The sequence below is a fragment of the Empidonax traillii genome, unplaced genomic scaffold (genome assembly GCF_003031625.1).
Source record: "Empidonax traillii isolate 1590-97213 ecotype Southwest subspecies unplaced genomic scaffold, ASM303162v1 scaffold201:size1909950, whole genome shotgun sequence".
Taxonomy (NCBI): domain Eukaryota; kingdom Metazoa; phylum Chordata; class Aves; order Passeriformes; family Tyrannidae; genus Empidonax; species Empidonax traillii.
In genome coordinates, this window is record NW_020955394.1 from 315402 (window position 1) to 339762 (window position 24361).

Below are 24361 nucleotides of genomic sequence, written 5' to 3' on the forward strand. Positions count from 1 at the left end.
AATATAGCCAGAGGTTTTAAAGTAGGAACATAAGGAGATTACAGGAACAAATTGTCAGGACAAAAGAAAGCTAAAGACAACGGTTCTGATCCTTACGCAAATAAGGAAACAAGACTTTCTTTACACAGAGTATCCCATTCTTACCAAATCCAACAGATAAAGTTCTGCTGAAGTGCCAGTGTTATTTCCTTCTCTGATATTAATTTTAAAAAACTGCTGCAGGCATGGATGTTTTGCAGATACTTGCTGAAGATACAAATAGTTGTCTGCATGTAAATAAGAAAATACAATATTTTTCTTGCTGGGAGATGGAAAATCACTTGGAAGATTCTTCTTCACTGTGTTCAAAATATCAGCAAAGCATTTGTGTACTTCAGTGTCCCAAGGCAATGTTCTGAGAATGATGCCAAACATCATTGATTTTCATTTCAGAATGATCCCTTTAAAAAAAAATTCAGTTTGAACAACCAAAAGAAGGCATGAATTCTTCCCTTTCTCAATATTTTCATGTGCTCATTCTCTGATAACTACCCACATAAAAGCTTTATCTTTGGGGGGTGAGTAGTAGGGCATGCAGAAAATCACAGGTCAATACAAAAATGGTGGGGTGGATTTTTTGGCCTGTGTGTGCTTTCTGACACCTCCAACAGCCCCCTACTCACACAGGATGTCACTTAATCCCTACACCTGAGAAGGGTGGGCTTCACGACCACTACAAGTTCAGCTGGCTCAGTTAAACCTGGGATTGCCCCTTTGTGACATTAAAATGTCAATAATATATGCACCAACCTTGCCAAATCTTTCTCTGTCCTCTGCTTAGAAAGCGTTGACTCCACAAAACCTCCTTTTAGATGCCAAATTCATTTATTTCAACTCTTGTGCTGGAATTGGCTTCCAAAGAGACTCCACAGCAGTTTGCTACAGCACTTGTTTCCAGCTGGCCAAGTTTGAAGTGCACTGGAAAGGATCATGTTTCCCGAAGATGAAAAAGTTTCTCTTTACTTCATTCACCTGAAAAAGTGGCTTTCAAAGCCGTGTTAGAGCTATTTCTAGCAAAGTTCATGTTGATGTGTTTCAGTTATTGCTATCACATAACACATAACGCAGCCATAACTGCAGATGGAGTAGGGAACTTTTTATTAGCATTTTACTTCCGATACGGTAGGGTTATGTTTCCAACACAGCAAGCAACCAAGGTCATGTATCTTTGGAAGTTACCTTTTGTCAGCTGAGACAGAGTAATAGACTGCTTATGAGCTCTCAGTCCATCTCAGAAAACCAAATAAGTTTAAATCACTAAATCACATAGTGCATAAAAAAAGCTCAGCCTAGGTTGGTTGCACTCATGGTTCCCTTACACAGCCTGTCTGTCACATTCAGTTTTAAACTGACTCCTGTGATTTTAAGTAAGAGGAATTCAATACGATTCTCTGTTGCCAAACTGCCCAGTGAAGTCACTGGACCACATAGAAGTCATTTTGAGGGTGGCATGTTTACATACTCACTTTAATTTTGAATACATGGGGCCAGGTTGCTATGATAACAATAGTACCTGTGGTGTAGATAAATGGTGAGTCTGGTCCTTCATATTTGCAAGTGATGGGAAGGCTGATAAGTTTTACCTACACACCTACAGCATGTCCAGACACTCGAAACCCAGGGAAGTATCACAGAACAATTCATTCCACGCCCAATACGTGGATACTTCAGCATAAACCACAAGAAAAAAAGGAAAAAAAAAAAAGAAGCCTAGCAGACAGTTGAGGTGTTTTCTCATGAACAGTGGCTTTTTGATTAAATATCACCTGAAAACATAACATTGCTGGTAAAGCAAGATCCCAGCTGCAGGGGAAGCAGAAGAAAGCTGTTCTGTTGAGTCAGACAGCAGGTTTTGGTGCAATCTCTGCTCTATTTAATGTGTACTTCCCTTGTCCACGAGCTGGGGCAGGGAGCAGTGCTTGTAAGGTACTATTGCTTCAGGTCTACAAGCTCAAGGAAGGAAGCTCAGAGAACAAAAAATGAGGAATAGAAAAACTCTGAGGGTTCTTTGTTTCACGGGAAACTTAGTCTATTCCTTTCATAATGTGGACAAATGCTAAAAAAGAATTGTGCTGGTTGTGGGCTCCAGTGTCTCTCAAGTCCTTCTTCATAGCCTGTTTGGTGGGCAGCTGGTAGAAACCCCAAAGATGAACCCCAAGGTTTGCACCTGTGTGTGTGTGCATGTACACAGCTATATATTAAATGCCCCCTCTGTGTTTTATTCAACCTCTTACAGCCAGTGATGGTTTCTGTATGAACTGTGCTCCTTAACAGCCAGATAGTGTCCTTTTGAATCAGTCATGGTGTCCTGGGGTAGTTTTGGAGACAAATACTGATATCAGCCATTTCCTGACTCTTTGCTGTAAAAGTCTGTCCAGGAAGCTTGAAATGAAGCGGTGTGTGAACATTCCCCTTCCCTTGGCTGCTGCTGAAATGCTCAGCTGCTTCGCCAAGACAGACAGGTGTATTCAGCTGGGACCCATTCAGGTGACAAGCTGCTTTCTCCCTTAGATTAAAGACAATAAATGCTTTAGCACTAAATACAGTTTAAGGAACTTTGTGTGGATACATGCTTCTTGCATTTTCCTTCCAAACTATGACTTACCTGGCTTTTTTTTTAGGTTTTGCTTCTTTTAGAGAACCTGCTTCATTTGTATGCACCTACTATTTCTTACCAAAATCTTGGTTTTACAGGGATTATATAAAGTAAATACTTTAAAAAAAAAAAAAAAAAAAAGGACACATCCTCTTGCTGCTTTTCTCTACATTTTGAGATCTAAGGATGTCTAAAGGGCTTTTTAAATCAAATCCCAGGCTATAGAGTACTATACAAAACGTTCTCCCTAGTCACAGTATTTCTTCATAAGAAAAGTTATTCCATCTACTTTAATTCCACCTGTAACCAAATTTTATTTGTGCCTATATTAAGCTTTCATTTGTCTTCTGACATATTATTTCCTTTGTTCTACACATAATTTAAATCAAAACACTATTAGAAAACAACAGAATGGTACAAAAGTTAATTGTCTACCACATTATGAATCTTTAATGTACAGACAAGGACTTGGGCAAATAAAGGCCCTGAGGAGAGTTGGGTGTTTGCACAGTGGGGGCTGCTCACCATGGCCAGGGTTTGCAAGGTCACGATCTCCCGCCCTTCTTTTCCCCTGCACTACGAGCAGCAGAACTTTTGCAAATGCCAAGTGGCTCTGGATCACCAAAAAAATTGTCAACACACCTTCCATAGAAGTCTCTTAGGTTCTGATGCAAAGTCAGTGGGAGTGTCCTCATTGCCATCCACGGATTTGGGATCAACACCCAAAGCAGAAGGCAGCTGGGGAAAAACTCTTTTACAGATGCAATTATAGGTGGGTTTTTTTTGTTGTTTGTTTGTTTTTTGTTGTTTTTTTTTTTCTGTGTGTGTGGGTTTTTTTTGGTTTTTTTTTTGGTTTTTTTTTTTTTTTACTTATTATTTGCAACCTGTTCCCATTCTCCAGGCAATTCTTAAAAGATTTCAGTACTAAGATCTGGCAGGAAGTGAAAGCAGGTGTTTTCAAACAGGACAATCTCCTTTTTCCCAGAAAATACCCGTAGTGAACATGGAGATGAGAACTGTAAATGCTGTAACGGTGTGACAGAGACTGAACAGGAGAGAATAAAATGCGAGTCATCTTCAGTGTGCTGGCCAAATACAGCACATGAAAAGAGCAAGGAGAGATCTTTCTGAATACTTTTGCAGCTGAACAAGGATTGGATCAGCTTTATTTGTGTATTTCCTTTCTGGCTACCTTTTGCTTGCAACTTGCAAAACTGCAGTGATGATACAGTGAACTCAGAGGCAGAATATAATCCAGAAAACACTATTTTTCTGGTGGTTTGCTGATGCAGACAGTAGAAAATCTCTCAATTTGTCTTCCTAGGAAACATTTCCACTGGCTGTAAGACTCGAATATGGGCATGTAAAATTGTAAACAAGCAACAAAAAAGAAAGCAATGTTTTGTAAAAATGTGATTCTAAATATAGGGGTTACCTAGCTTTTAGCCATGTGTGATTTTCATATGCAGTGATGCTTTTGAAGCTCTGGTGAGGTTACTGTGCAAGGAGATAAAATTATTTTTTCCAAAATGTTCTCACATGCTTCTAGATGAAATTTTTGAAGCTCAAATCCTAAAGAATCCCCCAAAATAGAAGACAAAATTAATGCAGGGTTTGTTGTTTCTTTTTCGCAGTTAAGTCTTTTTGGTTTGGTTTATTCGAGTTTCATGACTTTGAGTAGTTATGATTTGTTATTCTTTGGATTTCTAATAATGGGAGATGCTTTCCTGACAAATATTGCTGACAAAAATTGTCTCCTTCTGTGTTGAGAGTTAAGGTTTCCACTTCTTTTTAGTCCTGCTGTTTTTCAAAGTCTCTGATGTGGTTTCTGGCTCCTGGTTCTCACCAGGATTTTCAAAAATCACTTTCCTGGGAGTGTTCAAAGCCATGCTGGATGGAGTTTTGTGCAACCTGGTCTAGTGGAAGGTGGCCCTGCCTGTGGCAGGAAGGGGGATTAAGGCCCCTTCCATTCCAAACCATTCTGTGATTCTAGGATGTATCTCCTTCTAGCTGAATGATGTGCAGACTGAGGGCTGAATTCTAAACTAAACTGGTGAAAATTCAGAACAATTCTGCAACATATGGTGTGTTATGGTTATTTGGTAAGAAGTCAGGAATATATTGGTAATGCTGACAAAGGGAGTGGGAGCTTGAATTTGAATATGGAAACAAGATTGGATGGTGACATCAGCTGCTTTGGACTGGTTTATAACACAAACTGAATGTGTGATGCAGCACATTCTCCAGTAATCATGAAATCAATCAGATGGGGCAGGGAGAGAAATGGGAGGCTTTTCCACCAGATAATTTAAATTTGATTGAGTGTGTGGTTCTTTACAGCCATCAGCACTGATTGAAAGTCCAAAGTAAAGCTTTGAAGGAAAGCCTATGATTTATGATAAAAAGAAATATGTAATTCCGTGTTTCTAGTAGAAGAAATGTGAGCATCTGTGTTTTCAGCAACCTTCTGTCTCATTTCCTCATCTTTCCCTCTGAACAAAGTACCAACTGACACTGGGGATATGATGTTCTTCCTGTCTAGGAATCTCTCTGGCTAACTACTATGAATTCAGAGTATCCATGGAGAGGGTACCCAGAGGTTTTGTCTCCCCAGAGCTGGATAAAATAGACTTGAACTCAAATGTCAAAATAATGCTGAGGAAAGGTGTGTGTCTCTGCAGCCACTGCTCAAGCACACTCTTGTTTACTTCACCTGCTGTTTCCTTTGTACCTGCATTCAAAACGAATGAAAAGACTAATAAATGTTCCATGAACTGTTTCCTGAAGATTCAGAGCTGAGCAAATGGCATTTGGAGTTTCTTCCGGATGTTTCAGTGAAAATCTGATATCTGATTTGCGGTTTGTTACTGATGATCAAGTTTGTTAGAATACAGATTTTCATAGCCTTATTTTAAAGTTCCATGTATTGAATTATCCTCCAAAAAGCCAGATGCCAGAATTCTTGCCTAAAGGTTTAAGAAAACAGATATAGGAGGTGCTGGAATCACAGACCAGTTCTTTTGTGTCTTCTGGAGGTCGACCTGCCTCACCAGGTGCACTTTGAAGATACCTTGCAAATAGTAGAGTGTGATCTTTCTAATTCTGCATGAATTTTTTTGGGTGCATAGCTATACCTTTTGAACAACACTTGAAAAAGGCAAGTACATTATTTTTTGCTCCTGTTTAAAACAGCAGCTCAGGCAGCAGGCTTTAGAAAGTTCTCAATCTTAGTCCTTTAATCCTCCTTGAATACTATTACACTGCTGCTTTACTCACAGTGGGTTCTGGGGTTTGTGTGGGTGTGGAAAGTGACGTGAGTCATTGTGGCAAAAGAAATATCCTGAATTGTAGCTATTACAGAGTATTAAGCAATTGCCCTTGGTTAGAAGTGATAGTAGAAAATAATAGCATGTTCATTTTGTTGTTAAAAATGGACTGTCTAACCGTATATCTGAAAATCTCAATTAAAGTCAATCTTGATGCTCACAGCAGATAAGTATAATGAAGATTCTAAGAGATCTGCTGTATGCATACATATGAATAAAATAATTACTATGCAGCATATCTAAGTAGTTGACGCCATCAGAAAGTCTACCCTTGAACAACAAGAAAGGAAGGAAATGTCCTTTCTTTTGTAGTCAGAAAGAAAGTCTTGACTATGTATGTGGCACATTTTGGACGTCACTAGCTGTAAGATATATTTCTTTATAAACATGACAGCTCTACTAAGGATGGTACAAAAATTCCCTGCTCTTGTACAAACACAGCTAAACTTATCTCTTTGAGAATGTGCTGAATGTCGTATCTTTTAATGTAACATCGTCTGCGCCTTTGGTTCGTGGTGCAACTATGACACACATTTTCACTGTGCTTTGAAATTATGCAGCATGTTTATCCACCCACTGTGTATCCTTTTATGCAGTTTTGTACTGGAAGTTTTGTCTCTTGTACTTGAATGACACGATGTCGCAGTGGTATTTCACACTGTCAGGGAATGTTGACAGTGCTTCTACACGTCAAAGACTGGTAGGAATACAGTGATGCAAATGAAAGTAGTTGAGGTGACTACAAATGTTAAGCAACTACTCTTCATTAATTAAATTGACTTGCAACTCATTACTGGCAACGTAGGATAAAATTAGTAAACTTCCCTCTGTGTGTATCTCTCCGAGGTTGCAATGGAATAAAATGAACTTGACTTCCAAGGAAAGGCTCCTGCCGGTGTTAGTTACAGACAAGGTGAAGAAGTGAAAATGTTTGTTTACTAATATATTTACTCTAGACTGGGAAATTAGATTTTATTCCTAATGTGCTCCATTTTACAGTTGACATGAACAATAATATTTGGCAAATAATTCTGAGGTTCCAGTTCAGGAAACACATTTTGATTAGAGACTCAGAATTGCATGAAGGCATAAAACCAGCCATAATCTTTCTTTTTGTCTGGTGATTCTCATTATAAATCCAATGTTTTTCCAACATCCATCTCTTATTTGCATTTCTTTTCCTCCCCCGTTTTTTTCCTCAGAGAAAATAATTTGAAAACAGTAGCTTGTCAGATTACTGGAATTAGTTTACCTGAGAATATCTGATGATAATATTATCAAAACTGCATATGCTGGGCATGTTCTAGTTACAGCTAATATCCCTGCTCTTTCCTCATGACAGATTAACCAACACTAGGTTAATAATGCTCAGTCACAGATACCTTATAATAAATCCTCCCATGTTCCAAATTCATTTGGCTTTGCTGGATATCTAGATGGAGAAAACAGGAAGGGATGAGACACACACGGATTGTGAACCTGTGACTGGAAAAACTGCACTGATCTCAGGTTCAGGTCCTTAAATGAGAGCAACTATAACACCTACTAAATGCCCATAAACAGACAGGGAGAAGTTGGGATTGGAGCGAAAAGGAAGAGGGGAGCAGATCAGATTGAGATGTGATTCTCACTCCTTTTAGATTTGTCCATCTTCAAAGTTGTACAGCTAATGAAGAACAATTATCGCTTATTAGTTGCTCATTAGCTTAACAATTGCAACTCAATAACACCATATGCCACGAGGCTTCTCTTAGTCAAAAAGAAGAAAATTCTCTTGACTGCAAGAGCTCAAACAGCTCTAAGCAGCACCTGAGCATCAATCCCGAGGAGCAAAGACTCCAAGACACGCGTGTTGCATGGGTTTGAAAAGGTGCCAGAACTTGCAGGGTGTTTCTCTGTGTCCTTATCTGTGCCTGGGACTCAACATTACACACATCTTCAGCTGCATCTCTGCAAAAAATCTTCCAGCAGAAAGTGAACTTCATTTGTCTAATTGCTGAGAATTGCCCCTTCAAATGTAGTGATGCTACAAATTTTGCTCAAAACTAACATGACAGATAAATCAGAGGAATTTTTTTTTCTTCATTACGTTAAGACTTTCTCTAAGTTTCCAAATAGTTTACAATAACTAAATAAACCCCAACTTTTAAACAAAAATTGGAGTTGGAAAATCAAAGACTGCTTTCATTAGTGCTCCTTTACAGGAGACTGATGGCTATTTAAAATTGACATTTGACTTAACAGCAAGAAAAGGATCCCTAACTTTTGGCAGTCGCATGTACTGCTCTCTTAAAAATTTAGCATACATTGCCTTAAAGAGTTAAACATGCCTGAAGCCCAAAATGGTAGTGAGGCTCAAGGCAGCAGTTATCCTAAAGCCAGAGCCTCATAAGTCACTGAGGAAGCTGTATCAAGAAACCAGAGGAGTGAATCTTGGTATTAGTCCCTAAATAACAGAACAAAAACTGCATGGCTAAATTTGCTTTAAATGCTGCAGTTTCTTCCAAAGACCTGCAATTACTGCTCAAATGCTAATTTTGCAAACACTTTCAAACTATGTAAAAATCCCTCTCCATACAAACCAAACTTTAAATCATGCTTTCCCTCTCCTACTCAGTACAAACAGAAAGCTGCTGCAGAGTACAGAAACAGAACATCTGAATCAGAAGGAAGCCACAGCTATGCTATGGTAAAGTACTGCTTACAAACATTTCTCTACCAAAAAAGCATCTGCAATTTCAGACCACAGTGAAGAATTTACCACAAACCAGAAATTAGCTATATCTGCTGAAGTGAAATAAAAGTATTATCCATCACCGAGGCACTCGTTCACATAGTTTCAGTGTACAATTTATCATTATCCAAAGGCACAGCCCCTGTAAATCCAGCATTAGAGTACCAGTACAGAAAATAGTTTGCACCCAAGCACAGGAAGCATGCTGCATGATTCAGGAGGGGAACACAAATGTCCGCTGACATTAAGTTATTAGGCACCATCTCTGATCAAACCCTGTCAAACATGACTATAGAAAAAAACTACAAAGAGATCAGTATTAGTTCAGCACAGGACACACAAGCAACTCCCCTGCAACACCCACACATCCACACAAAGCAAACCATACAGTCCCTGTCACTGCATATTGACTCGATCCCTTCACTTCATTTAAAAACAACAGCAACAACAAAAAATCATGCAGCCCTGACACTGCTCCCGGACTGGAGGTTGTCTCTCTCCCAGCAGAAGCTGCAAGGTTTCAGCTCCTGATTAGCCCAGGTGCCTGCTGCAATATCCCAGTCACTTACTGCATTGCTTTTCAGCGGAGCGAAAGTGGCTGCTCTTCCTGGGCACACATGGCTCGCTCAGCCGGAGGGTTCTCTATTCAGCACAATTCAGCTCCAAAGTCTCTGCATGTGGAGGGGAATTGCCTGTGCTCTGTACTGTGATTTTCTGGCTGCAGTGGCTGCTCACCCTATCCATTGCCTCTGGTGTATGCTAAGTAAGCAATCCCCTGAGTCTTCATAACGAAAGGATGAAGAGTCACAGCTTTCGAGAGCAGATAAGGTGTTCTGCCGAGAGCCTCTGTGCTTCCATGGCATTTTAAAGGCAAAGGGGCTGGGGATGCTTCATCTTGCTTTACAGTTCTTTATCGAGCAAGTTGTCGTATTCTGTACCTTACAGTTGAATTCACAGCTGAACCCAATTTTTTTGTTTCAGAAAGAGCTCAAGTTAGCATTACAAATTCAAGCCAATGCATTTTTTAAATGCTGAGGAACACTCTTTCAAATGAACTAAATCTTCTGTTTTTCAGAAGTACAAGTGAAGGGGAGGGGTTTCCTAGCTCTGAAACGGACTGTACCAGCCCTGCTGGATACAGTCAAAAAGTAGTAGCCTAAAACTTCAGAGATTTAATATCCTAGATTTAACAGGCTCAAAGCATTGCTCTAATCTTGAAGGAGGGACTGTCACCCTTGTCCATGGTCTGCAGAGTGTCTGTCCCTGTATGGGGGGGATCCTGTATGCAGACAGGGTAGGAATAATGAGCAGCAATAATAAGGAGGCAGAATGAGCAAGAGTCACAGTGAATAATTTCTCATTAGGAATCCTAATTTTTCATTGCACTGAGGTGTTTGACTGTGTGCCTTTGGGAAGCAGTGGGGCAATTGCAGTTGCTTTCCCCGTCACCAGCTGGAGTGAGGTGTACGGACGGACGGATTTGTGAAGCTGAACCCGCTACCACCCTGACCTTCAAAGGGACTCTCAGGAGAAAAGCCCCGTTCTGGGGCTGTGCTTACCTGTTACCCAGGCCTGCTAATGCTAATTGTGCCTAACCATGCATGGCAAACCTGTGAAAACAAATACATTGCAGTCCTGCGGGCAAAAGTGGGATACTTTCTCCACACAGGCACCCCCAGTAGGTGACACAGCAGTCATTACTAATCGTTTCCCAAGAATTAGGTGCTGTGTAAGGTGTTGATTAGGGCCCCCAGGGCTCTTGGGCAGGGGAGATTTTTTCAACCACAGAAGGGAGCTTTAGGACATCATGAGAAAAGCAGCAGCTTCGCTTTGGTGAGAGAAGGTTTTGACCCCCTTAGCAATGGCTTTGAACATCCCCGGGGGGGCTGATTATCCTCTCAGATTTCATGGGGAAATCCCAGCCACCAAAACAGCGTGGATAATAAATTTTGCAGGATTATTAATTGGATCCTTTAGAAAAAGGGCAGTCAAGGACAGGCATCTAGAAAGAGCCCATCACTTTTTTTTTTTTTTTTTTTTTTCCCTTTGGAAAGTGTTTTATCACCTGGAATTTCTGAACAAATGCAGCTTTCTAAAATACCCCTCAGCATCATTAGTCCTGTACCTATTGTTTACTGTGCTGTAACTTCTGCCTCTGAAAATGCCAAAGATACTCAGTCTTCCTGCCTGACAGATGTTACTGGAAAGGTGCTGCTTTGCACTTTCCCAAAAATAACACCTCAGAAGTGAGGGGAAACCAGCACATATTGGTGTCAGTGCCCATGGGTTCCTATGATTTGTGAAGACATTCCCGTAGTAGAAAAGCTGACCTTTTTTTCTCACCCCTGTGCTCACAACAGTGTTTAGCACCTCAAGGTAACAAATTTGTTGAGTCATAGAAAGTAAGAACCAACAAAGCTGCCTTGAATTTTAAGTTTGTTTTGTATAGTAATTATGTATTATGTGTGCATCTTAACTTTTAAAATGCAGACGAGGCACAGTCCCTGTCCCAAGGAGTATCCAGTGAAGTCAGACAAAATGATGCAGACATGAAACCACCAGGATTGCCAGGTGATAGCCTTGCTGCAAGCAAAGCAGGAAAACCTGGATGGATTTGGGAGCCTCAGCATTGGTAGCAGAAACAATTAAGTCCCACTGAAGGATCTCGGCTTTTATAGGACCCTGTAGAAAGGAGCTCCAGTCCTTCTCTTTATTTCTCCCTCACCCTTTTGGAGTATATTGATCCTTTGAGTAAGTCCATTTACTTTCCTTGGTTGGGGGATAAGCTATAATGGATTTCTTTGAAGTATGAGTTGGACAAAAATAATCGAGTCAGCACCGTAATTAGGTGTGGACCTTTTTAATATTCCAGGAGACACCAGCCCTGGCCATGGGCAGATAAGTAGTTATTCTAACAAGCAAAATAATCTCATGTTCTGGAGCTGTGGTGAGGGAAGGATTATAGGTTTCAATGGATCATTTTCCTCTGGTTTTCTGGGCTCCTTGCCTCAGTTCAATAACACAGAAACTCTGCTATGCTAATACATCACTTTACTTTCTGCTGGTTAACAGCATTTTAAACCCTGAAAACAAAGAACCAAGTAACTGATTTACTGGGGAGAGGCACAAAGGACAACAGCTTTGACTCAAAACCTCTAGGAGACATTTAAAATTTAAAAGCACAGTTGTGCACCCACCCAAAGCCCTCACAAGACCAAAAGAAACCCAAAACTGTCTATGTGGTCATTTCAATAAAAAATAAATATATTGTAAAATAACTGTCACATTTAAGGAACAGGCCAATAAATAGCCTGGGAGTGTGGGGCTGTCAGTTTGTTGTTGTGTGGGGAGGTACCAGTGACTAAGAAATAGTGTTGCACAAGATGATTTAACTGAGGAGATTTTCCAAGCCAGCTACAGAGTATACTGTATTTGCAAAATACCATAAAGGAGAATTGAATTTCAACCTTCCTGTTAGAGAAATATAAAGGATTTATAATTGACTCTGGAGATGTAATATTGAGGAGAGCCATGTAGTGCAGAGTACTCGCCTGTGAGGAAAGTAAACTAGTACATGTGTGAATTTATGTTTATTGTATATTTATTTATTTATTTGTCATAAATACATAAAGATTTACATAGTAACAATATATCTGTGTCAAGAGCAGATTCCATACACTTAAAAGAATTTGGGAGCACCCTGGGTATGCCTTTACTGAGTTAGTGTTACAGGTTAATTGTGGCTGCATTTAATGGTCTCAGAAATAGCCTGGGATAACTTGTGCACAGCAAGGTGAAGAGCATGGCCTGCACAGTGGGAAGCTGAGCTGGAGGCCAATGTCTGCAGGAAGATCACGTTCTCACTCCTCTTTCAGGTGGGGAAGAGAAAAGTTGAGAGAAAGACACTGAGCAAACACTTATCATGTCACTCGAGTTGTCAGAGGACTCAGAGAGTACAACTTCAGGTTACAAGCCAAGAGTGCCTTGTGCCTCCTTCCAAAATTAGGCAAAAGATCATCCTTTTTCCTTACTTATTTAAATAAATTATGTAATTCAAATTTGAATTATTCTCTTGCTTCGTCATCTTTCAGCTGACTCTATGGTCAGCTGCTCACTGCAACTTATAGAAATCAAGGACTAGAAGAAGGACTTCCTTGCTGCACATCAGCTCATGGTGGCAATTAGAGGAAAATAACTATAAAAAATAGACATTTGCACATTGAGTTAGGACAATAATAGTTTGTTTGATGTGTAAGATCAGATTTGCATACACACTGAATTAAACTTGTCACAGCTGAACTGTGTGTAATACGTGAGAGGGACACCATTTCATAGCGACACCACTAATAATCTGTATGCTGTTATTCCAGAATAATTTGACCTAACTTGGATGACAAACACCTTAATTTTCAACATAATCATATAACTATAAATGAATCATTTAGGATTCTGCTTTAAACACACATCTTTACTTATTTCAGATGAATTTTCCTGGATATGCCTATGTAGTCAGACGAAAGTGGATGCAAAGGAGTAATGTTTGTCTCCTCTAGGAGAACATTCCCAAAACTTTCTTAAACTGATTTCATTCTATTCCGTTTGAGATATTACAGTCTGTGAAGATGAGGAGAAAAAGGAACTGAGTATTTAGTCAACAAAGCATCTCATTTGAATTAGAGACGTGCTTTCTAATTTAATGGGACACTTAACTGTGGGGATCAATATCTTAATCAGCTTACATTTTTTGTTAAATTAGCAGATTGCATAGTCTTCTATAATCTGTTTCAGCTTTTCTTCTTGAATTTCTCTTGGTGTTTTTACTCTTATTGACATGCTACAAAGCAAATGTGTTATTTAATTCACAACTTCTCATCCATAATGTTTTCCAGTTCTTGAGTCCAACTTTACTTTCCTCACCCTTTCCAAATGGTTGTTCTGTCTCAGATCAAGAATGAGAGGAAATCCTCCTGTCACAGGGGAAAATCCAGGTATGTCCCCAGTAAAACTGAAAGTGGGATCATGGAATTTGAACTTGGTCTAACAGAATATTTAAAATCAATTTGCAAAAAATTGTCATCTCTGTGTCCAAAAATGCATTAGACCCTTCAGAGTTGATGAGAAGGCAGGCCCAGCCCTAAAAAACTCTTGAGTTTGGCAAAGATATGTGCTCTGAGGGGATGTGGGAAGCTACAGTTTTGTATTTCAGGATGAGGGAAAAAAGAGCAAAGTGTTCCTGAGGAAAGCAGATGATGTGAATGGAAAGGCATGCAGACAGCCCCAACTGTCCATGAGATCAGAGAATGTCCTTTCTCCAAAGACATTTTGCATTTGGATCTTGCCAATGAAATTTTTGGGCAACGGACTGATATTAAATTCTGGCTTTTGTGTTCACTTTGGAGGTGGTTTTGACTTGAAAAGAGATAATCATGGGCTGAAGGGTATTTTATGTGGTGCAGTTTTGACTTTGCCGCCATGGGGGTGAGAACTTGAGGTGGTTGTGGCAAGAGAGAGACTGGAGCTACTGAGAGCCCTGAACAGCAGCTGAGGAGAGGGATGTGGGAAGAGAGTGGTTTAGCTGCCTCTTGGATATGCTGAAGAAAAAGAGAGACCTGGAGACTATGAATAAACACCAGTCCCAGCTATCCCAGACTACACCAGGAGAGAGGCTGGGAATTCACAGCCCTGATACAAGTAATGAGATGAAGCCAGGACTGGTGACTGGTCTCTTACTGCTCTTCTGTGATGGTTATTTATTGAGCAGCAGTGAGAGAGAATGAAGTTCCTTTCCCATTTGAACAGTGTTAATTTTACCCATCAAACCTCCTTTGGTATTGAAAAACAAATTATTTTTATGTAGCCAGTTCCCAAAAGCCTCCAAGAGAACAAAAGTTGAACGTGATCTTCTGAGAAATATTTTTTTCTCTTTCTCCTGTGTCTTTGGGGAAATGTGTGATCTGATGAGCTCCTTATCTGTGCATCTTTATTCTTATTCTCTTCAGGGCTGAAGTCAAACACTCAAAAGGCTGGGTCAAAAGAATTGCAATAGTGGAGAAAGCAATCTGGCTGAAAATGAAGGATAGCAAAATGGTTCTTTTATGCAGCCAGTTTCTACAAAGAGAAAGGCAAGTGCTGTGCCTGTGCTGTCCCATTAATGTTCTCCTGACTTAATTTAGTCAGGAGCTTGGATGAGAAAGGAATTCGGCTCTGAGGGTCCTAATGCTCTCCAAGGCTGTCTGACATGGGTAGTTGTGGTCTTGTGCAAGTAATGCTTTAAAGAATCTATTAAGAAATGTTTAGAAGCAACCCCTGTGAATTATTTTTGTAGCCCAGAGTTGCTCCAGGAAAGAAATGGATTGCTCTCTGTCTTTACTGATTGTGTGTGATGAGGCTGGGACTGCTGGGAGTCCTCCTGATAGCAGGGAGATCTTATTACTTTCCAGAAACTGTGCTCAGTCTCTCAGTGGAACTGAGTCAAAATAAGTGTGTTGCCTACTCTGGGAGGTTGGTGACCTGGGACTTACTCAAAGTTAGAGTGATGGGAAGGACTCATCTGTCATTTCACATGATGTCTGAGGGCAGATCCAGACTACTAGAATTTGTTTCAACACATGAATTTTAGCTTATTAGCTAATGTCTGGATACATCGAGTAGTTAATAGTTGGGCGTGAGTTCACTTTTAATGCTTTGTGTTACGCAACACCTTAAAACTTGTGAATTAAGATGTCTAGGGAACAAAACTAAATCAAAAAATAATTACAGCAAGTTAGGCCTTCTTAAGAGATGGGAACACTCTCAAACCAAAAATAGGTTATTAAAGGATGGATCATAAGACTGTGGGTAATAGGGTCATACATTACACCAGGCTCCCTTCAAGTATTTGCCATTGTGCATGGCATGTATTCCTTGGAACAGCATGCAGGTAAAATATGCATTATATCTGGAATGTGTAAGTCGTAGATGAGGAATAACAGCTATGAACGATCTCATTCAGCTGGGTATAATTTTCAGATTATGTTGTTGTTACTCAGCATCACAGGACATTTGTGACTGGGAGAACCAAAATGAAAATATGGACTTGGAACAAAAAATGGTTCATCATGCCAAATTAAAGTAGTTGTTTTGTTTTGTTTTTGTTTTTGTGTTTTTCGTTTTTTTTTAATCAAGTCATACATTTCTGCCATTGATACTTTGGGGTTTCTGTGCAGGAAGCAGGCATCTTGCTGCAGTTCAGAGAGCTGCAGGGAAAATATCTTCACAGAACATAAACCTTCCAGTATGTCCTGTTGCCAAAGGGAATATATATAGGCATGTTGAGTTGAGAAATGGTCTGAAAACATTAAAAAAAAAAAAAAATCCTAAAAGTCAGACTGTTGTTCCCTTGTCTCAGCATGAAGTGAGGAAGAAAAGAATTATTTGCTAGGGTGTGGATTAAGAAAAGGTTGAAAATGCTTGAGAGATGTTATGATTCCCTTCTGTACATAGATAACATTCCTTAAGCAGTGGTGAGAATGTGACATTAGTCATACAAATTGATGTCTTTTGGAAAATGTTCTTCTGTCTCCATTCAAAATTACCTTCAAAAAAGATTTGTGTTCATGTTTTTTACGCACCTGGTCCTCATCACAAGGGAGAAGAAATTCCCACCTGCACACAGTCCCCTCTTGAGGTTTTGACTGATGTTTAGAAGTGAACACTATATAAATGATAACCAGTCCTCAAGACCCCAGATTTCCTTTGCTGATTTAAAAAGCATACCTAGGATCCAAATGGAGAAATCATAACCCCCAAACTGACTGGTTGTTTTGGAATTGCGTTTTCTGGAGGGGCAATGAAGACAGGAACTGGCCTTGAGTTAGTGAGCTGAGAGGTGAAGGGCTTTGGGTGGGACACATCTGTTTTGCTGTCATAGTCCTGTTCCTTCTGTAGAGCATATTTTGGCCCTATGAAAGGCAGCTCTTGCATGCTTAAAATTTTTTTCATTAGACAAAATAATTTTCCAGGCTTATCCTCTGTGATTTCCAAGGGGTGCTGTAAAACAGTATGCCAAGCCCAATTTAGACAAGAACTATTATCTCTGAGGTTTTCTAGCTGATGTGCTTGGTAAGATGGTAGTTAAATTGCACCTGTGGGCTTATTTTCCAGCCACACCACAGACCTCACTGTGAGCCTGAGATGAAGCTGCATGAGTAGGATTTTTATTTCACTCTTGTACCTGTTATATATTAGTCTGTTCTATAAGTCAGCGCTTGATTTGGCACAGATGATCAGCTCTGATTAGAGCTGCAGATGTACAGGGAAGAGCAAAGTTACCCCTAGATCTTGATTTATCTACTACATGTATCTTCTTATAAAACATTATGGCCTTAAAAATTACCAGGCAGTGTAGGGAAAAGCTGCATTAAGATAATGAGTTTTCTGAGAGATGCAGCTCATGCTTTAGGACTTCATTCATTGCACTGTCATAGCAAAGGATGCAAGACAACTTTCAGTTACTAGTTCAAATAAAATCAGCTCATCTTGGTGACAAAATAAATCAACCTCAGGCCTCGGGCATATGACAAACAACAATTCCAGTTGAGACCTCCATTTCTTTCTGATGAGACTGTCAAACATTATTAAAAAATCATGAACACAATTTTTTTTCTGTAAACAAAGAACACTTCATTATAATATCTGCCAGCTGATCTTCTATGCCCAGCATATATCAGCAATGAAAATTAAATGCCTTTCCTTGAAAAATAAAATAGAAGGTAGAAGTAACTGAATGTAGGGGTTTTTTACATACACGGAAGGTCCTGGTTATATAGCCTGTACATTTATTCTGCTGCAAGCATCTTTTTTAATCAAAATAAATCTACATTTCTCAGCTGTTTAAGCAAAAAGCTCTACTCCAGTAAAACTGAGCTCAATTATAACAGTTCATTACAGCAAACAAAAAGCTCAGTTCCCTGGAGAAGAATAACATTAAGAATGACGAGTTGTTTGCTGTTTTATTACCAAGTGTCTGTGAATGGCCCAGTACTGAAAAAATGTCTTTTAATTTTTGCTCTTATTAGGATTATCTGTCCTTTACTAAAATAGTTTTTAGATCTCTGCCGCAAATTGAAAGACCAGAAAACAATCCTTCCAGATCTCAGCCTTGTTTTGTAACACAATGTTTTCTAGTGTTTTGAGCTTTTAGGTTTTTTAGTGACCTGCAACTTCTTTTTAAATTTGAAGATATAATCAGGGTTTGTTATTTATTTAGTGCCACTAAATATTTCAGTATAAAGAAAATACATAAAAAAATCTGAGCCCTACCTCAGCTGAGTGTGAGAGTGTAGCCAACCCAATGTGACTGATGGAAATTTTCATGGAAATCCCTTTGCAGACTTTCTTATTCACTACTCAGCTAAAAAGGGAATCAGAGTTTGTTCTGATATTTTCTGAGGAGCCTTTCACATCAATAATAACAACTTTCATTCTGCTGCTCATCCCACACTGATGGATTTTTTTCATCAACTGCCAGGGGAAAAGAAAATTAATTCCTCTCAATGAGTACCATTGTCTGGAATAATCCAAAGACATAGGACTGACTTTTCCTCAAGGGTATCCCAAAATCTGTTTCCACATCCTATCCCAAATGTTGCTCAAGGGAAAGCCTTCAAAGGCTGGAAAAAGACTTTTCCCTGCCATGGCATCAGCGCACAAATATGGTCCTGAAGCTCTGTAAGTGTTGTAGTTCTCATCCACATCTTTTGTATCAAGAGAGCCATGTTTCATTCCTTCTACCACAGGGCAGCCACCCTCCATTCCTCCCACGGCCACTGCGCTCACACGTTCACACCGTCTCTCGCACTCACCCACTCAATCCTCAGTGGATTAACAATGACATTCTTCTTGGAAAGAATGTCTTCTCCAGAAGCTCATGACTGCAATGTGTGGCTGTTTGTAAATACCAGCATGTTGAATGGTTTTCCTGCATTGCAAAGGAACATTTCTTCATTCTGCTGTGGGATATACTGCATTTTATCCAGCAGTTGGATGTTTTGTCTGGGTTGATTTTGCAGTGGCTCCAAAAGTTTCTTACGAAGTACCACAAAAACTCTGGCTGTTGCAATTCCACCTCAATGCTAAATCAGGAGAAAACTGTTACCCTTGCACCAAGTATGAGGAGAGCCCCAGACACCAGTGGAAGTTGACTCCAGATGGATCCAGGCTACTTTAGGAAGGCTTTCTCTCAGTGTGTCACCTTGTTAGCAGTGACTGGGGACACAGGCATATTCAAGGTTGCAAAAGACATAAAAGATTTTAATACAGTGTTATGTGGACCTGAACAGAATAGAACTGATGACAGTTGTTGCAGCTCTATCTCCTCTTTTGTTCCCACTGCCTCTTTCTGTAGCATCATGTCCTAGGTGTTCACCATCCAACTTTGCTGTTGTAACAGCTGCTAAATCTGATATGTGCACTGATTAAAGCTCAATTTTCCCAGAAAACTGGAAATGCATTTTTAAGTTTTTCCTCTTCCAGGTACTTACACTCATTTTCTTAGGTTTTAAGTGTATGTCATTTTAACTGTAAGTAGCAGAAGTGTGGAATTAGGCAAAGAAGTAAGATGCAGTGTTTTCTATTTTCTGTGCATTGCTCTGCCCACAAATAGTATATTTTAGGAGGTCTTGAAAAATATTTTCCATTTTCTGCTAGAAGGGTTCTCTTTCATTCAGTTCCTACCATTTTTTAAAAGGCATCAAAAAAAGTAAGAAACCTCAGGCCATAGTGGAAAAATATTCTTAGTACCAAATGGTTCATAAAAAGGAGTGGTATGAAAATATGAGTTGCAGGGGACAAGAAAAGAAAGATAACCAGAAAATATTAAACAAATGGACAGTTTTAGCAAGTGAATATACTAGGCATGAAAGCTTGGGCTTCTAGGAATTTTTGGAAGGAAGATACTTGTTTATAAAATATCTCAGGACAACTCACCTACTCCCTCACCTCCCTATTCATATGAATAGCTGAAAAGACCTACGCAGGAAAGCAAATTCAAGAGCTGGAGACACTGTGGCACAGAAGCCTCTACCACCACTGATCTAACCCATAAATCTGGGAATTGTTAGTGTAATGTTCTAGATAACTCCTGTGGTTTGGAAAACCAGGGGAATTAAGTGTACTGCTTTTATGAAGAGTTTATGTGCTTCAGCCTGTGCATGTGAAGACTATTTATAGAGTTAAGTCCAAGAAAGCTGTTTAGTCTGGGAGAAGATGGAAACCAATGGGCAACAGAACAGCGATCGAGACATGATACCTGGGGTAAACAACTTCAAGGGAGTTAAAATAACAATAACTCAATAACCAGTCAGGAAAATGCTATTTTCCAGGCCCCGGGCAGTTACACAACTGGCTTGCCAAGTCTGAGAGCCTGGAGATCAAAAAGAATATGAATCTTAAAAGGACTGCGTTGGAACAAGAAAGGAGGGAGTGGGCTGTGAGCAGCTGCCTGGGGATGAGAGGAAGACTCTGAAAAAGGAAGGGAATGCAGCTGAGCCCAAAGATGGAGATAACTGAACAGACTGGGAAAATGTGGGCTGAGACTCACCCCTGCACAGGGCTTATTTCAGCAGCAGGTGGAAGTAAGTCCTAGTGCACCCGGTCATACTGTTAACTAGAAATATCTGATTACCATAAGGATTTACACTGATAATCAGGCTTTTGATAGACTTTGGTTTTCAGTGGACAAGGAAGAGGGTAAGCTAAAGCTGCATTTCGGAGCTGAAATTCCCTTATAGTTTGGAATTCACCCTTTTCTGTTCTAATATTTCCCTGCATTAGCCAGACTGTTCTTTCTATGCGGTGGAGAAATTTCTTGTCAGCTCTATTTAAAGGGATCTGCAGAGTGCTAATGTCTTTGTTCACCAAGTAATGTTTGTCAAGTTACCATGTACTGGCTGAGCTGCAGTAATAGCTGATGTTTCTGTCCATTATTGGCTGGTGGAAAAAGAAAATACTTCAAGATATGCTTAAATCCTAAATGAAATAATACATTTCATTCAAATTGCCTGGGAAGTAAGTGCCTTTAGGCTGAACTTTGCTGAAAAACACATTTTGTTTGAACATGATTGTGACGTACTTTGTTTTCCCTTCCCTTTTTTCCTCTTTTTCTTTCTTTCTTTCCTCTAACACTGCTCCTGAGCCATACAGGCTAAGACAAGCCATACTCAGCCCTTTGGTGAATTGTGATCATCCACGTGCAACACCTCGCTGCAGTCAACATCCCGTCTCCAAACTCGTCTCCTGGCAATTATATTCAAAACCAGTAAAGTTTTCTACTGAAAACAGAAGCTTGTTGAGACAACAGCATGTAAGTACAAGCACTGTCTGTGTGGGATGAGAGTTTATGTTTGGAATGACTCTTTTATCTTTGAAGCCTTGAAAACCTTAATAAATATTTTGGAAGCTGTTTCTCTGACTGGGGTTTGTTTGAGATTTTTTTTTTTGAAATCTCATCGTGCCTGCCTCCCACCCCTTCCCACAGGTCTGTGTTGTCTATCTGCTGTGGCTCGTCAGCTGAAGGCTCCATGGAGCAAGGATTGTCATTATTTTCATGTTTCAGTGAGCTGGCCACCACATGCTACAGAAATATTTGCTATAAAACAATAACAACAGCTCATCCTAGTGGCATTCACCTAAGCACTGAATTATTGCATTTGAATTTGGAGTTTCTTGTTCAGATCTTCAGGAAAATACTGCTTTTTCTGAGAGGAAATCCTTCTGCAGTATCAGAGCCATTGCCCACAGCAGAACAGGGACCATCAGATAGTGACTTCCACTTTGGAGTATTTGCAGTTGGAAAACAAAACCCTCAATATGCTTCTATGCAGTTTGCTGTGCAGTAGCCTGCAGACCTTATGGTGTAGCTGAGTCCATTCCCTGTCTCCTCAATAAAATGGATGTTGTGTTACAGGGACACATCTGCCTCACTTTGTGCAAGTGTGGGCTCAATGTCCAGGTCCACCCACGGACTAACGTTAGCACTGAGCAATGCAAGAGCTTGGGTTTTTCCATCTCTGCAGAGAACTAGCTTAATGGATCCATTGAAGATAAAGCTGTGCTGCTCAGGACAGCAGGGGATTATAAAGTCTATCAGAAATACTTTGCCATAGAGTTTTCAGTGCCACGTATTATCCCTGTTCATCTGCCTCCTCAAAATTAACATCCACCTGAGCGACTCTCTGCATCTTGGCTAAAGGCCAACCATGTTCTCAGCCCAAGGCAGGGAAAAGGAAGGCTCAGGGCTGCTCCCAAGAAACTGCCATCTCAATGGAGTCAGTGATAGCCTCCTGAAACCCATGGGAAGACCAGGTCTTAAATCATCACAGATTTCAAGCTTTGATTTGTTACTCACCAGGATCCTTGCTGGAAGAAACATGTGGACTTGGAAAAAGTGAGTCTTGAAGGGTGAGTTAAAAAGAAGATGGTATTAGTGGTTCTGGCTCTGCATGGTACTCAGAGAGAGCCTACTCTGACCCCCTGCCCAGTGTGCTCAGTGAGGGGGTAGGGCTGGGAGTCACTTGTGAGTGTGGTATTTTAATATTCAAGTGCCCTGAATCAGCCATAAACCTCAGTGACTTTTCCTCACGAACAAAGGCATTTGTCTAGGAGTTGCAAACATGGAAACAGTGTCTTTTGCAGCACCAGTGGATGTCAGTTCAGGGGTGTGAGAAGTGGGGGCAGCATATCTGGTTTCAGGGCAGTTCACTGTGTTCTACCAATAGTTATTTTCAGGCTTTGGGCTGCAATTTTGCTTTGTCTCCATCTACAGCTCTTGACATTTTGCCATGACTTCTCTTGCTTTTTTCCTACTCTTATTGAGCATAACAGGATCAAGCATTGTGTTTGGTTTTCAAATGTAACGAATTGTTTGAACTCACCAACTTCTTCCTTGGGAAAAAAGGGATTACAAATAAATAATGAAACATATTTAATTATCAAAAGTCTCAGCATCTATGAGTGATGTCATTTGGAGCCTTCCCATTGACACTGATGCCAGTTATTGCTGGATAAAGGACAGGAAGTTATGCATAATGGCTAAATAAACTTTTTTTAAAATCTGTGCCTTGTTGAAAAGTGACACAGAACATGGGAGACAGAGATAAGGGTTAAATAGATATCTGAATAGATAAATCAATGGTAATATGCTTAAATAGGTAGGATGAGTTATCAGGAACTTCATAAGAGCTTGCTGAAAGTATTTAAGACTCTCAATCCACTTGTAAATGTAATTTTAAATTTTGACAAGAGGAACAATATTGTCTACTACCAGGAGACAGTACATGAGTAGGATCAGGAGAGTCTGCTTTTATGTTTCATTCACAGCACATCACTGAATGTAGCACCTTGATATGTATGAAACAAAAATGTCTTCATTCAGATCTATAATTCTACTGCAGGATTGAGGGAAGGCTGTCCTAGCTCCAATAAAATTCTAAAGTATCTTTTTACACAGCTATCCAATACTACCCACGCTCACTGAACATCAGGGTAAAATTGCATTTGCCCTGTCTTCTGACAGCCACTCTCAAAGAAGGTGCTCACAGAACGAAATCATTTTCATCCACTTACACCATTTTGACAATCTGGCTCCCTGTCTTATCCCCAGATTGTTCTAATGTGATCCATAGGATACAAATGCAGTGCCTCTGTCTCTGTCCTTGCATTTTCTTCTTCCAGTGCATTTTCCAGTAATCTTGTGTCATAAATAAATAAATCCAACAAAGTATATTATTACCTCTCACTGTTCTGTGTCTGCTATCCAACATTACTTCATAACCCACTGAGGTTATTAGGGGATTTTTAGAAGGCATTTCTGGAAATGCTGTTCAGATGTAATTCCACTGGACTAAAGGAAATATTTTTTGACTTTGTGCTGTTCTGTGTCACAGCCAAATTCATGTCTGGGTAGACATTATTTCTTACTTTTGCCAGATAAGACAGTGGTACAACAATACCACTGTCTCTGCATTCCTCATATTTAGGGATCACTGGTTCAGCAAGCTCTAACTAACATGCTGTTAGTTGTCTCTAAGAAACATATCAAAGGTGAGATAACCAATGCTAGCATTCACTTTTGTGGATCCTAAACTCTTTTTCATTACAAGTATGAATTAGTGATTAGTCAGAAATCTTTGCACTGGGACTGTATTTACCTTCTCATCTTAGGGGGTCCATTTGCCTCTCAGATTTCCTATTTCCATCTAAATGATAGTTTCCCTCATATGAATTGGTTTTGAGCTATTCTGTAAGTCCTAAGTTAAGATTCTTATTTGTCTAGATGGTATTAAATAATTCTAGATGGTATTAAATAATTCTTTCTCTGCAGAGAAATTGGATTCATGGACTGCAGCTACTGAAAAATTATCATTGACAATAAACTAATCTAGGTCTTTCTTTTTATGTCAGTCTGTTACTCAGAAATGGAGAAGACTCAGAGGAAAATTAATTACATTGTCCTAAGCTCTACACCTACACTGACAATCACGGTCTTCCTTCATCAGCTTAGAGGTAAGTTGGGCAACTCACTCCATCCCTCTCTGCTGACCTGCCCCTGTGACCAGGACTCTGTGAAGCTAAAGGTTACTTGCATCAGTCAGACTTTGAAGCCCAAATGTCTTCCTAGCTGCAAGCAGT

At 39.9% G+C, this 24361-nt stretch overlaps 1 protein-coding gene across 2 annotated transcripts in view; it reads right to left on the reverse strand.

Moving 5' to 3' along the window:
• Positions 1 to 9750, reverse strand: part of CTXND1 (cortexin domain containing 1) — a 36052-nt gene extending 26302 nt beyond the window's left edge. For both annotated transcript variants that reach the window (XM_027887022.1, XM_027887021.1), the window contains exon 1: positions 9265 to 9750. The gene's annotated coding sequence lies outside the window, so the exon portion shown is untranslated. The remainder of the gene's footprint in view (positions 1 to 9264) is intronic.
• Positions 9751 to 24361: the final 14611 nt, after the last annotated feature.